The sequence below is a fragment of the Phyllostomus hastatus genome, unplaced genomic scaffold (genome assembly GCF_019186645.2).
Source record: "Phyllostomus hastatus isolate PE091 unplaced genomic scaffold, TTU_PhHast_1.1 phas_contig_471, whole genome shotgun sequence".
Classification (NCBI taxonomy): Eukaryota; Metazoa; Chordata; class Mammalia; order Chiroptera; family Phyllostomidae; genus Phyllostomus; species Phyllostomus hastatus.
The window spans coordinates 596,949-608,660 of record NW_025333887.1 but is presented as its reverse complement, the minus strand read 5'-3'; the positions used below and the strand labels follow the sequence as shown (position 1 = coordinate 608,660).

Genomic DNA, 11,712 nt, shown 5'->3' with positions numbered 1-11,712 from the left:
TCTGCATTCATCATCCCTGCTTAATATCCACCTGTAACAGCGTCTACTTGCCCCCAATATAGGTCTTCTTGTTCTTACATAACAATAGCTAAAGATATATTTCCCATCCTCCTTCTCACCTAGGTGGGGCCAGTGAAATGTGAATGGAGGGACAACCTCTGGGTTGTGCCCTTTAAGAAGCAAAGAATGCCTTTCCCTGTCCCACTCCATCTTCTCACCAGCAAGCACACAAATTCCATGGTGGGCTGGGAGGAGCCATCTTGGACCACTGAATGGAAGTTAGCTATTGAGGACGGCAGAGCAGCAACATTAAAAGAGCCCAGGATCCTGATGATGTGGTGCTGCCATGTCTGCCCTAGGCTGCCTGGGACATGTATAAAGGACCCATGGACATGGACAACAGGGTGGGGATTGACTGTGGGAGCAGAGGTGTGGTGGGTGGGTCTGGGGAGAGCAATGTGGGAAAAGTTTAGACAACTAATAGAAAAACAATACAAAAAATTAATAGACTTTGTTTTTTAGAGCAATTTCAGGTTTACAGAAAAACTGGCCAGGGAGTAGAAAGTTCCCATATAGAATCCTTCATTCCCCACCCTTGGCGGTCTCCCCTATTATTAACATCTTGCATTGGTGTGGGACATCTCTTCCAACTGATGAGCTATTAGTGATATGTTATCACGAACTACAACTTACATTAGGGTTTGTTCTCGGGGTTGTATGTTCTATGGATTTGGACAAATGCATAATGACATGGATCCACCTTTACAACATCATGCAGAGTAATTTCACTGCCCTAAAATTCCCTGAAAATGTCTTTATTGAGGGTTAGTATACGTGAAATGAAGTGCACACCTGAGTTTTTTTACCTGTGAATCCACTACCCAGATCAAAGCTGTAGAACATTTACATCACTGCACAAAACCCTTTCATGCCTCCACCCAACCAATACCAGTATTATGACATCATCTCTGTGGCTGTCTGCATCAACTTTTCCCTTCTGTTCATAGCTATGTATTCATTATATGGCACACCATGACTTACTTATCCATTTCTCCAGTGGTAGGCACTTGGATCATTTCCAGTTGTGGCTATTATGGATAAAGTAGATATATACAGTTCTTTCTCCGGGTAGGAGAGAAGGTGCATGCCCCAGGAGAAGAGAGCTGTTGGGCCAGAGAGTGAGTGTGGCAATTATTAAGTTATTATGCTGTCTCTTGGGTCCCAACTCACTTTGCTGTCTTCTGCTTCATGGTACTGGGGTGGGGTCTCTGCAAACCACGTTCATGCTCTGCCAGCTGGCTCCAAGTTAGGTTCTGCTAACAGAGGCTGTTAGAGGGAGACTGCAAGGCTGAAGGAGGAAGGGGGGAAGTGCCCCTTCCTGTCAGCATCCCCGTGACAAGGCTCCTTCACCTTCGCAGCAAGCTTCTTGCTTCCATGACACTTAACTTGAATCCAATTTTCAGATTTCCCAACACTTACGAAAGCAGGTTTGTTGCATCCCATGTCTGAGACACCAACATCAGACAGCCAGGTCCCCTCCTCCTCTTCACAGGTCTGGGTTCCAGCCCCATGGGACCCTCTTCTGAGCTCAGAAACCCCTAGCACCAGCTAGGCTCTGTCTCCCTCAGACTGAGTTTCTCCTGGGAGGTTGCTAAGCTTGAGGAGTTGCAGCCTCTTTCCTTTGTTGCAGCCTTAGATGGGGGCTGCTGTAACAAAAGATCACAAACCAAATGGCTTACACAACAGAAATGTATCATTTCCCAGTTCTGGAGACCAGATGTCCAGGGTCAAATAAACAGAGTTGTGATCTCTCTGAAGGTGCTAGGGAAGGATAGGATCTGTCATCATTTCTGCTTCCTCATAAGATCTGTTCCAGACTGATCGAGAAACTCAGAATAGGAGTGGTGTCGGGAATTATATTCTGAAAGAGAAGCTTTGGAGATTGGTTTTTTCACTTGCATCTTTGGTCCTGAAAGCATCATTCAGTTTCAGGGTCCCACTCCTCCCCATCCACTGCCCTGCCTTTCACATGAGAAATGTGAGCAGGCTGGGAATTCAACTAACATGGGGTTCTGAACCCACACAATTAGATGTTGTGCTTGATTTTCAGCACTGTCAGCCCTATGGCTACTAAAAGATAGAGAATTCTTAGGGCTGTCATGGAAGCTCTCTGCTGCTTTGCAAGGGAACACCTATTCTCATCAAGACCCACCACAACCATCCCCTGTCACCATTAGACCAATAAGAATGTCCAGTCTCAACATGGTCTAGGGGTACAGCACATGCTAAGACCCAGGAGGAAGTACCTTATATACCACAGGAATAGCAAGACTATTTTTCTAGTAATTACTGGCAGAAACCTGGGGGAATATGTATGGGAGTGGATTCTAAGAATGTTCTACCAAAGAGGATAGAATGTAACATTGAGTTGGGCACAGTTTATTAAGCTGGGTCCACTTACAAAAATTATACATTTAATGTTAGCCTATGCAGCTGGAAGGAATTTTCATAGCCTACTTGGTTGGTTGCCTTAAATTTGAACTTACCTATAGCCTAAATTCAATAGCAAGATTCCAGAACCACCCTGGCTTTGGGAAAGAGTCCAAAGGTGTAATTCCCAGCACTCAGTGTCTTGAACCTGAAAGTTGCAGTTATGGTGAGAGCTCTCATATTCGAATTCTTCTATTTGACTGTGTTCAGAAGGTGGAGGTGTCTTGGAGAATGACTGTGGATTATGTAAGCTTAATCAGGCAGTGACACCAAATGCAGCTGCTGTTCCAGATGTAGTTTCTGTACTGAGGCAGAGCATCATGACCGCTGGCTTCTGGTATTCAGCTGTTGCCCTATCAAGTGTGTTACTCTATAGCAATTTGTAAAGTCCACCAGAACCTCTTTGTTTTTACTTGGAAGGGCCAACAGTACACTCTCACAGTTTTGCCTGAAGGCCATGTCATCTCTCTTTCTCTCTGACATCACACAGTACTTAGAAACTTTGACTATCTCACCATTCCTCACAACATCCACTGGTCCACTACAGATGGTGATGTCATCCCAATTGAAGCTGATGAACAAGAAGCAGAAAGTACTATAAATACTTTACTAAGACATATGAAAATCAGAAGGTTTGCCCTGGCTGGTCTAGCTCAGTGGATTGAGCATGGGTCTGCCAACCAAAGTGTCACTGGTTTGATTCCCAGTCAGGGCACATGCCTGGGTTGTAGGCCAGATCCCCAGTAGAGGGGTGGGAGAGGCAACCACACACTGATGTTTCATTCCCTCTCTTTCTCCTTCCCTTCCCCTCTAAAACTAAATTTTGAAAATCTTTTAAAAAATCAGAAGGTATGAGATATATCCCATGAAAATTTAAGAAAGTAAAACCTCAATGAAGTTTCTAGAAATTCAATCAGGGGTGTCCAACATCCATGGCCCGTGGAACACATGTGTTCCAAGATGGCTATGAATGTGGTCCAACGCAAAATTGTAAATTTACTTAAAATCTTTTTTTCTCATCAGTTTTTATTAATGTTTGTGCATTTAATGTGAGGCTTGAGACAGCTCTTCTTCTTTCAGAGTGGCCCAGAGACGCCAAAAGGTTGAACATCCCATGGAAAGATAACCTCTTCAAGGTAAAAGACATGATGCTACATCTTGCACAGGCTACCTCTAAAAATAATGTTTGGTGGACTCTTTGGGATTATGGAATTTATATCACATATGCCTGGGCTACATTGACTTATTTCCTGTGTAACTCATAAGGCTGCTAATTTTGTGTGGGTATCAGAGCAAGTGATAACTATACAATGAGTCCAGGTTGCAGTACAAGCTGGGCCTTTTGACCCAGCAGGGCCAATAATATTAAGGTGTCTGTGGAAAGTGGTGATGTTATGTAGTGTCTCTGGTAAGCACCAATAGGAGAATCACTGTGCAGACCTTTAGGATTTTGTAGAAAATCCATGCCTTCTTCTAATAACCGTTCTCCTTCAGCTTGCTATCAGGCCCTCATAGAGACTGAATTCTTAGGGCCACTGGTGACCACATGACCCCAGTTACTATAAGGAACTGGGTATTTGTCTGACTCATCAGGCTATACATTGGGCCTGAGCTGCAGTGTATCACAATGAGTGGAAATGGGGTTTCAGAGTTCAAAGCTCAGGTGGTTTCAGAAAGCACAAAAAGTTGCATGAGCAAGTGCTCCTGATTCCTTTGACACCAAGTCCTATAGCCTGGGCTCTTCTCTCTCAATCTGTCCGTGCTTCCTGGAATGTTTGTATTAGCAGTTGACTGAGGAGGAAGTAACTTGAGCCTCATTGATAAATGGTTCTATACAAGCTGCCAGTAGATGGCTGCAGCATTACAGCCCCACTGACAGGTGACCCCAAGGACAGTAGCAAGGGAAAATTCTCCAAGTGGGCAGAACCTTGAGCAGTACAGCTGATTGTCCATTCTATATTTATTTATCTATTTATATTTTTTATTTATCGTACTTACTGATTTTAGAGAGAGAGAGAAGAAGGGGGAGGGAGAAAGAGAGAGAAAGAGAGAGAGAGAAATACCGATTTGTTGTTCCACTCATTTATGCATTCATTGGCTGAGTTTTGTATGTGCCTTGATGGGGGATCAAACCTGCAACCTTGGCATATTAGAATGATGCTATAAACAACTGAGCTACTCAGCCAGGGCAGAATGTTCATTCTTTTAAAAATGTTCTCCAGCTTCATCGAGATATGATTGACATATACCGTTGTATAAGTTTAAGGTGTATAATGTGATTATTTAATGCATGTATATGCTGTGAAATGTGTATCACGGTAAGGTTACCTACCACATCCTTCACCTCTCAGTATCACCAGTTTGTTGATGTGGGTGGTGAGAACATTTAAAATCTACTGTCCTTGCAACCTGCAAATATACAACACAGTATTGTTAACTATAGTCACCATGCTGTACATTACATCCCCAGAAGTGATTTATCTTATAACTGCAAGTTTGTGCCCTTTGACCAACATCACCTATCTCACCTACCCCACAGCTCCTGGCAATCACCGTTCCACTCTCTGCTCCTATGAATTCAATGTTTTCTGGGTCCACATGTAAGTGAGATCATACAGTATGTCTTTCTCTGAGTGACTTATTACTCTTAACAGCACAGAGCCCTCGAGGTCCATCCATATTGTCATAAATGACAGGATTTCCTTCTTTTTATGGTTGAATAACATTCCATTGTACAAATACACTGCATTTTATTTATCCATTCATCCAATCACAGGCACTTAGGTTTCCTTGTCTTGGCTATTGTAAAAAATACTGTAATACAGTATTTTTACACATATCTGTACAGGGAGTACAGATATCTTTTAAATATCCTGTTTTCAAAAAGAAGAAAATAAACAAACAAAAAGAAACAAAAACATAAATAAATAGCCCTGGCTGGTGTGGCTTAGTGGATTGAACACTGGCCTGCAAACCAAAAGGTCGTTGGTTTGATTCCCAGCCAGAGCACATACCTGGGTTGCAGGCCAGGTCCCCAGCTAGGGGCACATGAGAGGCAACCAATTGTTCCTGTTGCACATTGACGTTCCTCTCCCTCTCTTTCTTTTTGCCTCCCTCTGAAAAGAAATAAAATCTTTAATATATAAATAAATAAATATCCTGCTTTCATTTCCTTTCGGTATATTCTCAGAAGTAGGATTGCTACATCATATGGTAGTTCTGCTTCTAATTTTTTGAGGGTCTTCCATATTGTTTTCCATAGAGGCTGCACCAATTTACATTTCTACCAACAGTAAACAAGGGTTCCCTTCTCCATATCATCACCAACACCTACCTCTTGTCTTTTTTTTAAAGATTTTTAATTTATTTATTTTTAGAGAGGGAAGGGAGGGAGATATATATATAGAGAGAGAGGGAGAACCATCAATGTGCAGTTGCTGGGCATCATGGCCTGCAACCCAAGCATGTATCCTGACTGGGAATCGAACCTGCCGACACTTTGGTTCACAGCCCGCGCTCAATCCACTAAGCTACGCCAGCCAGGGTTCCTCTTGTCTTTTTGATGATAATCATTCTAACAGATAAAGGTTGATATCTCATGGTGGTTTTGATTTGCATTCCCCTACTGATTAGTGATGTTGAGCACCTTTTCATGTGCCTGTTGGCCATTCACATATCTTCTTTGGGAAAATGTCTGTTTAGGTCCTTCACACATTTTTAATTGGATTATTTATTTTTTTGCTACTGAGTTGTAGCAGTTCCTTATATATTTTGGACATTAACCTCTTATCCGGTATCTGGTTTGTAAATATTTTCTCCCATTCTGTAGATTGCCTTTTCATTGTATCGATGCTTACCTTAGCTCTGCAGAAACAATTTAAAGTGATACAGCTCACCATTATAGTGTTATTTGCCATAGCCAACATATGGAATCAGCCCAAGTATCCACCAGTATATGAGTAGATAAAACAACTATGGGACATTTATATAATAGAATACTACTCCACTATAAAAAAGAAGAAATTTCACCCTTTGCTAAAGCATGGGTGGATCTGGAGAACATTATGCTAAGTGAAATAAGCCAGTCAGAGAAAAACAAATATCATATGATTTCTCTCATATGTGGAATCTAATGAACAAACTGAACTAACAAGCAAAACAGAGACAGACATAGATAGAGAGCAAGCTGACACCCCTGGGGGGCAGGGGGTGGGTTAGGGGGTAGAGGGGTTAAACAAAAAGGAAAAAGGCCCTGGCTGGAGTGGCTCAGTGGATTGAGTGCTGGCCTGTGAACCAAAACGTCACCAGTTCAATCCTGGTCAGAGCACATGCCTGGGTTATGGGCCAGGTTCCTGGTTGGAGTGTGCAAGAGGCAACCAATCGATGTTTCCTTCACACATCAATGTTTGTCTCCCTCTCTCCCCCTCTTTCTGAAAATAAAGAAATAAAATATTTTTTAAAAATAAAAAAACTGGTAGAGGGGAGTGAAGGGGGGAAATGGAACAACTGTAATAGCATAATCAATAAAATATATTAAAAATAAAAAAATAAAATACTTTAATAAAAATTAATTAATTAGTTAATTTTAAAAAGAATGTTGTACCACTGAGGATTCAGACCCTTCAGAAATAAAAGTTTGAGAAACTTCATCAGATATAGAACCCCAGCCAGCCAGAATGCAAGCTGAGAGCAAGAGAAATATGGGAAAAGATAGTAGAAGGAAATTATAAAAATCAATTTTAGGCTCCTAAACAGTGATAGAAATAAGAGTTACAGCCATGTATAATTTCTTCCTCAATTGTATTATTTATATATAAAAAGACTTTCTGTCAGTGGACGCCACTGAGTAAGCATCATTGAAGTCCCCTCTCCTGCAGTCGTCATGTCTAAGTCAAAGACTCCCAAAGAGCTGGAACTGCTACGGAAGTTTTCATTGGAGGTTTGAGCTTTGAACAACAGATGAGAGTCTGAGGAGCCATTTTGAGCAGTGGGGAATGCTGATAGACTGTGTGGTGATGAGAGATCCAAACACCAAGCGCTCCAGAGGCTTTGGGTTTGTCACATATACCACTGTGGAGGAGTTGGATGCAGACAGGAATGCCTTGAATGCAAGGCCACACGAGGTGGATGGAAGAGTTGTGGAACCAAAGAGGGCTGTCTCAAGAGAAGATTCTCAAAGACCGGGTGCCCACTTAACTGTGAGAAAGATTTTTGTCAGTGGTATTAAAGAAGACACTGAAGAACATCACCTAAGAGGTTATTTTGAACAGTGTGGGAAAGTTGAAGTGATTGAAATCATGACTGCCCGAGGCAGTGGCAAAAAAAGAGGCTTCGCTTTTGTAACCTTTGATTACCATGACTCTGTAGACAAGATTGTCATTCAGAAATACCATACTGTAAATGTCCACAACTGTGAAGGAAGGAAAGCTATCTAAGCAAGAACTGACTAGGGCTTAATCCAGTCAGAGAAGTTGAAGTGGTTCTAGAAACTTCGGAGGTGGTCACGGAGGTGGTTGGTGGGAATGACAACTTTGGTCATGGAGGAAACTTCAGTGGTCAAGGTGCTTTGGTGGCAGCCATGCTGGTAGTAGATATGGTGGTGGTGGTGGTGGATATGGTGGCAGTGGGGGTGGCTAAAATGGATTTGGTAATGATGGAAGCAATTTCAGAGGTGGCAGAAGCTACAGTGATTTTGGCAATTACAACAATCAGTCTTCAAATTTTGGACCCACAAAAGGAAGAAACTTTGGAGGCAAATGCTCTGGCCCCTGTAGTGGTGGAGGCCAATGTTTTGCCAAACCATGAAACCAAGCCAACTAAGGTGGCTATGCTGGTTCCAGCAGCAGCAGTAGCTATGGCAGTGGTGGAAGGATTTAATTACTGCTGGGAAACAAAGCTTAGCTTGAGAGGAGAGCCAGAGAAGTAACAGGGAAGCTACAGGTTGCAACAGATTTGTGAACTGATCTAAGCACAATGGTGGCAGGGTGTAGTTGCTACAAAGAAGGCATGTCTCAGACAACACTCCTGTGAATGGGCAAAAACTCAAGGATGGTATTTGTGACTAATTGTATAACAGGTTATTTTAGTTTCTGTTCTGTGAAAAGTGTAAAGTATTCCAACAAAGGGTATTTTTATAAAGATGTTATTTATTTATTTTTAGAGAGAGGGGAAGGGAGGGAGAAAGAGGGGGAGAAAAACATCAATGTGTGGTTGCCTCTCATGTGTCCTCTACTGGGGGTCCAGCCGCAACCCAGGAGTGTGCCCTGACTGGGAATCGAACTGGTGACCCTTTGGTTCTCAAGCCAGTGCTCAGTCCACTGAGCCACACCAGCCAGGGCCCAAAAGGGTTTTTAATGAAGTTTTATTTTGCACCCATGCCATTGATTGCTAAATGTAATAGTGTGATCATGACACTGAATAAATGTGTCTTTTTAAAAAATGTGCTGTGTAAAGTTAGTCTACTCTGAAGCTATCTTGGTAAATTACCCCAACAGTGTGAAGTTGGAGTTCCCTAAGGGTAATGCCATGTTCCATTTGAAATTTATTTATATCCTGTTTGGGCACACAAGGCACTGTCTTCAGAAACCTTGATGTAGTTGAATTAATAAGTTACTGTGTTGTGAGCTGGAGTTCACCATTAAAAGGGTCACCCAAGCAGAGTCATGGAGTTTATTTGGTTATTAACGGTTGTTGGCACATCCTATGTGATATATCTAAATTTCATTATGGTACCAGCTAAAATTATAGAAAGGAATGAAGTTGGTATATCATCCATTATCATGTGTAATCAATAAATGATTTGATATCCTCTTGAAAAAAAGAATTATATATAAAAATATACTATTTCCTGCTTCTTCTTCTTTATCCTTATTAGTTTATATGCGATTATTTTAGCAGGTAACTCTACAACTTAGTCTCTGGGCCACAAAATATCCAAGTGGAATTATTACTTATTTAGAGGAGAAACTAACACCATTAATACAGTGGCTGTCATTTGGAGAAGATTGCAAAGGCTGTTGGGATTTTGTGTCTTTTCCCTTTGGGGACAGGATGGGAGCATATTTTTTTGAAGGATGCTGGCATTTTGTCAGACAGAAACATAAAGTTGTCAGTATTGCTGATGGAAGTTCAAATACATGTAGAAGGGTTGTATTGATGCTGAGAAGCCAAAGAGGTGGGAGAGGGGAATTGTGCCACATCTGGCTTTGTGATGCTGGCACAGGGACTCTGCAACCACATTTCTTCCTTGTCTTCTGGCTCTCTGTTAGGTTCCCCCAGGAGCAACACTAGAGAATGACTGAAAGGCTAGAGAAGGGAATAGGGGTCTCTCTCCTTCCTGTTTGCTTTCTGCTCTTATTGCTGTCACCCAGCCTTGGCCCTCAGCTTGCTAACATCAGTTGATTTCCATCTCCGGTACAGAACCAGTCAGAGAACACCCCTTAAGAAGTCAGAGTCCCCAGATCTATGCGGCTCATCTCCTAAGCCTTAACAGTATCAGCAACAGCCATTCAGCACCCTCTCCTCGGAGTCTGATTTCCAGCTCTGCAGGGCCGCTCCTCCAACCTTAGAGATTCATAACTCCATCTCTTCTTCTTGTTCCCCCAGCGCTGAAAATGGGGACTGCTTCCTGCAATTATTGTCTCTGTGCTATCTCAGTTCCTCCAAATGCCTTCCTTCCACTGACTACTTAATCAATTCTCTATATGCAGTTCTTCCTGTTGAAATATTTTGTGTAGTTTGTTTTCCCAGCTGGATCCTGATGTATAGTGTACTTTAGTGGTTATTTATCAATTATATCTCAATAGAGATGGAAAATAAAAATAAGAAAAGTGGGCAAAGCATATGAATAGGTGGTTTATAGAAGAAACCCCCCAAATACTAAGAGGCACAAAAAGATGTTCAAATCCATTGATTATCAGAGAAACACAAATTAAAACAACAATTAAATATTACTTTACACCCATTAAGTTGGAAAACACACACACATACACACACAGAGAAACACAGGTAATATCAAATGCTGGTGCCAATGTAGGGAGATAGGAACCCCAGTGTACTGCTTCTGGGAGTATAGGCACAGCTATTCTGGAGAACAATACATCAGTATCTAGTTAAATTAAGTATACACCTAGCCTGAGTGCCTGTAATTCTGCTGTTATGTATGCACCATAAAGAAATTCTTACACAAGGTGTAAGGTGACATACATGACAAAGCTTATTCCAGCTTTATTTGTGGTGACTGGCAGGTGCAGGCAATCTGGACATTTGTCACTATGGAAGCAGGTATGACATTACAGAACACTGTGCAGTATTTGCAAGCAAGATTATATGTAGACCCATCAATATAAAGAGAGCCTAAAAGCATGATGCTGAATGACTTCTGTGGCCAGTAATGACAGAGTAAGTAATCTGAACCATAGCACTCACTGAGAACTAGATGAGCTCAGCAAACTATGAAAAACATTTGCCCTGGCTGGCGTAGCTCAGTGGATTGAGTGCGGGCTGTGAACCAAAGTGTTGCAGGTTCAATTCCCAGTCAGGGTACATGCCTGGGTTGCAAGCCATGACCCCCAGCAACCGCACATTGATGTTTCTCTCTCTCTCTCTTCCTCCCTCCCTTTCCTCCCTAGAAATGAGTGAATAAAATCTTTTAAAAAAGCATTTGCTTGAAAATATCCAACTGATAACAGATACTGAAGAATTACAGGGCAAAAATATGGGAGAAAGAAGAAGCTGAGAGAGAGGTGAGCTCGGCATTAAAATGGTTTACTCCTGGACTTCCGGCCAAGATGCAGATGTAAGTAGATACACTGTGCCTCCTCGCACAACCAAAATAAGGACAACAACAATTTAGGAACAAAATAACAACCAAAACTAATAGAAAATTGAACTGTATGGAAGTTGGACAACCAAGGAGTTAAAGTAGACACATTCATCCAGACCGTAGGAAGAGCAGAGTCAGGCAGCTGAGCGGAGAGAGGTTGCAGCACAAAAAGCGGTGGCACCGGGTGTGTAAGGCATCCCAGGCACACAAGAGCATAGTGGGCAGACCCTGGGCACAGAGTGGCAACAGACAGACCCAGCAAGGCGGTAATTGTGAAGCGAGGCACCGCGCGCAAGGTGGCTGGCTGACCAGGCAGTCCCACATTTGCGAGCAGATAAACCTGTTGAAATTGGGAAGCAAGACAGACCATGCAACCCAGGGTCCCAGCACCAGGAAAT

At 42.3% G+C, this 11,712-nt stretch overlaps 1 pseudogene; it reads left to right on the top strand.

Annotated features, from left to right (window-relative positions):
* Nucleotides 1–7,372: 7,372 nt before the first annotated feature.
* Nucleotides 7,373–11,712, top strand: part of LOC123823085 — a 35,572-nt pseudogene continuing 31,232 nt past the window's right edge.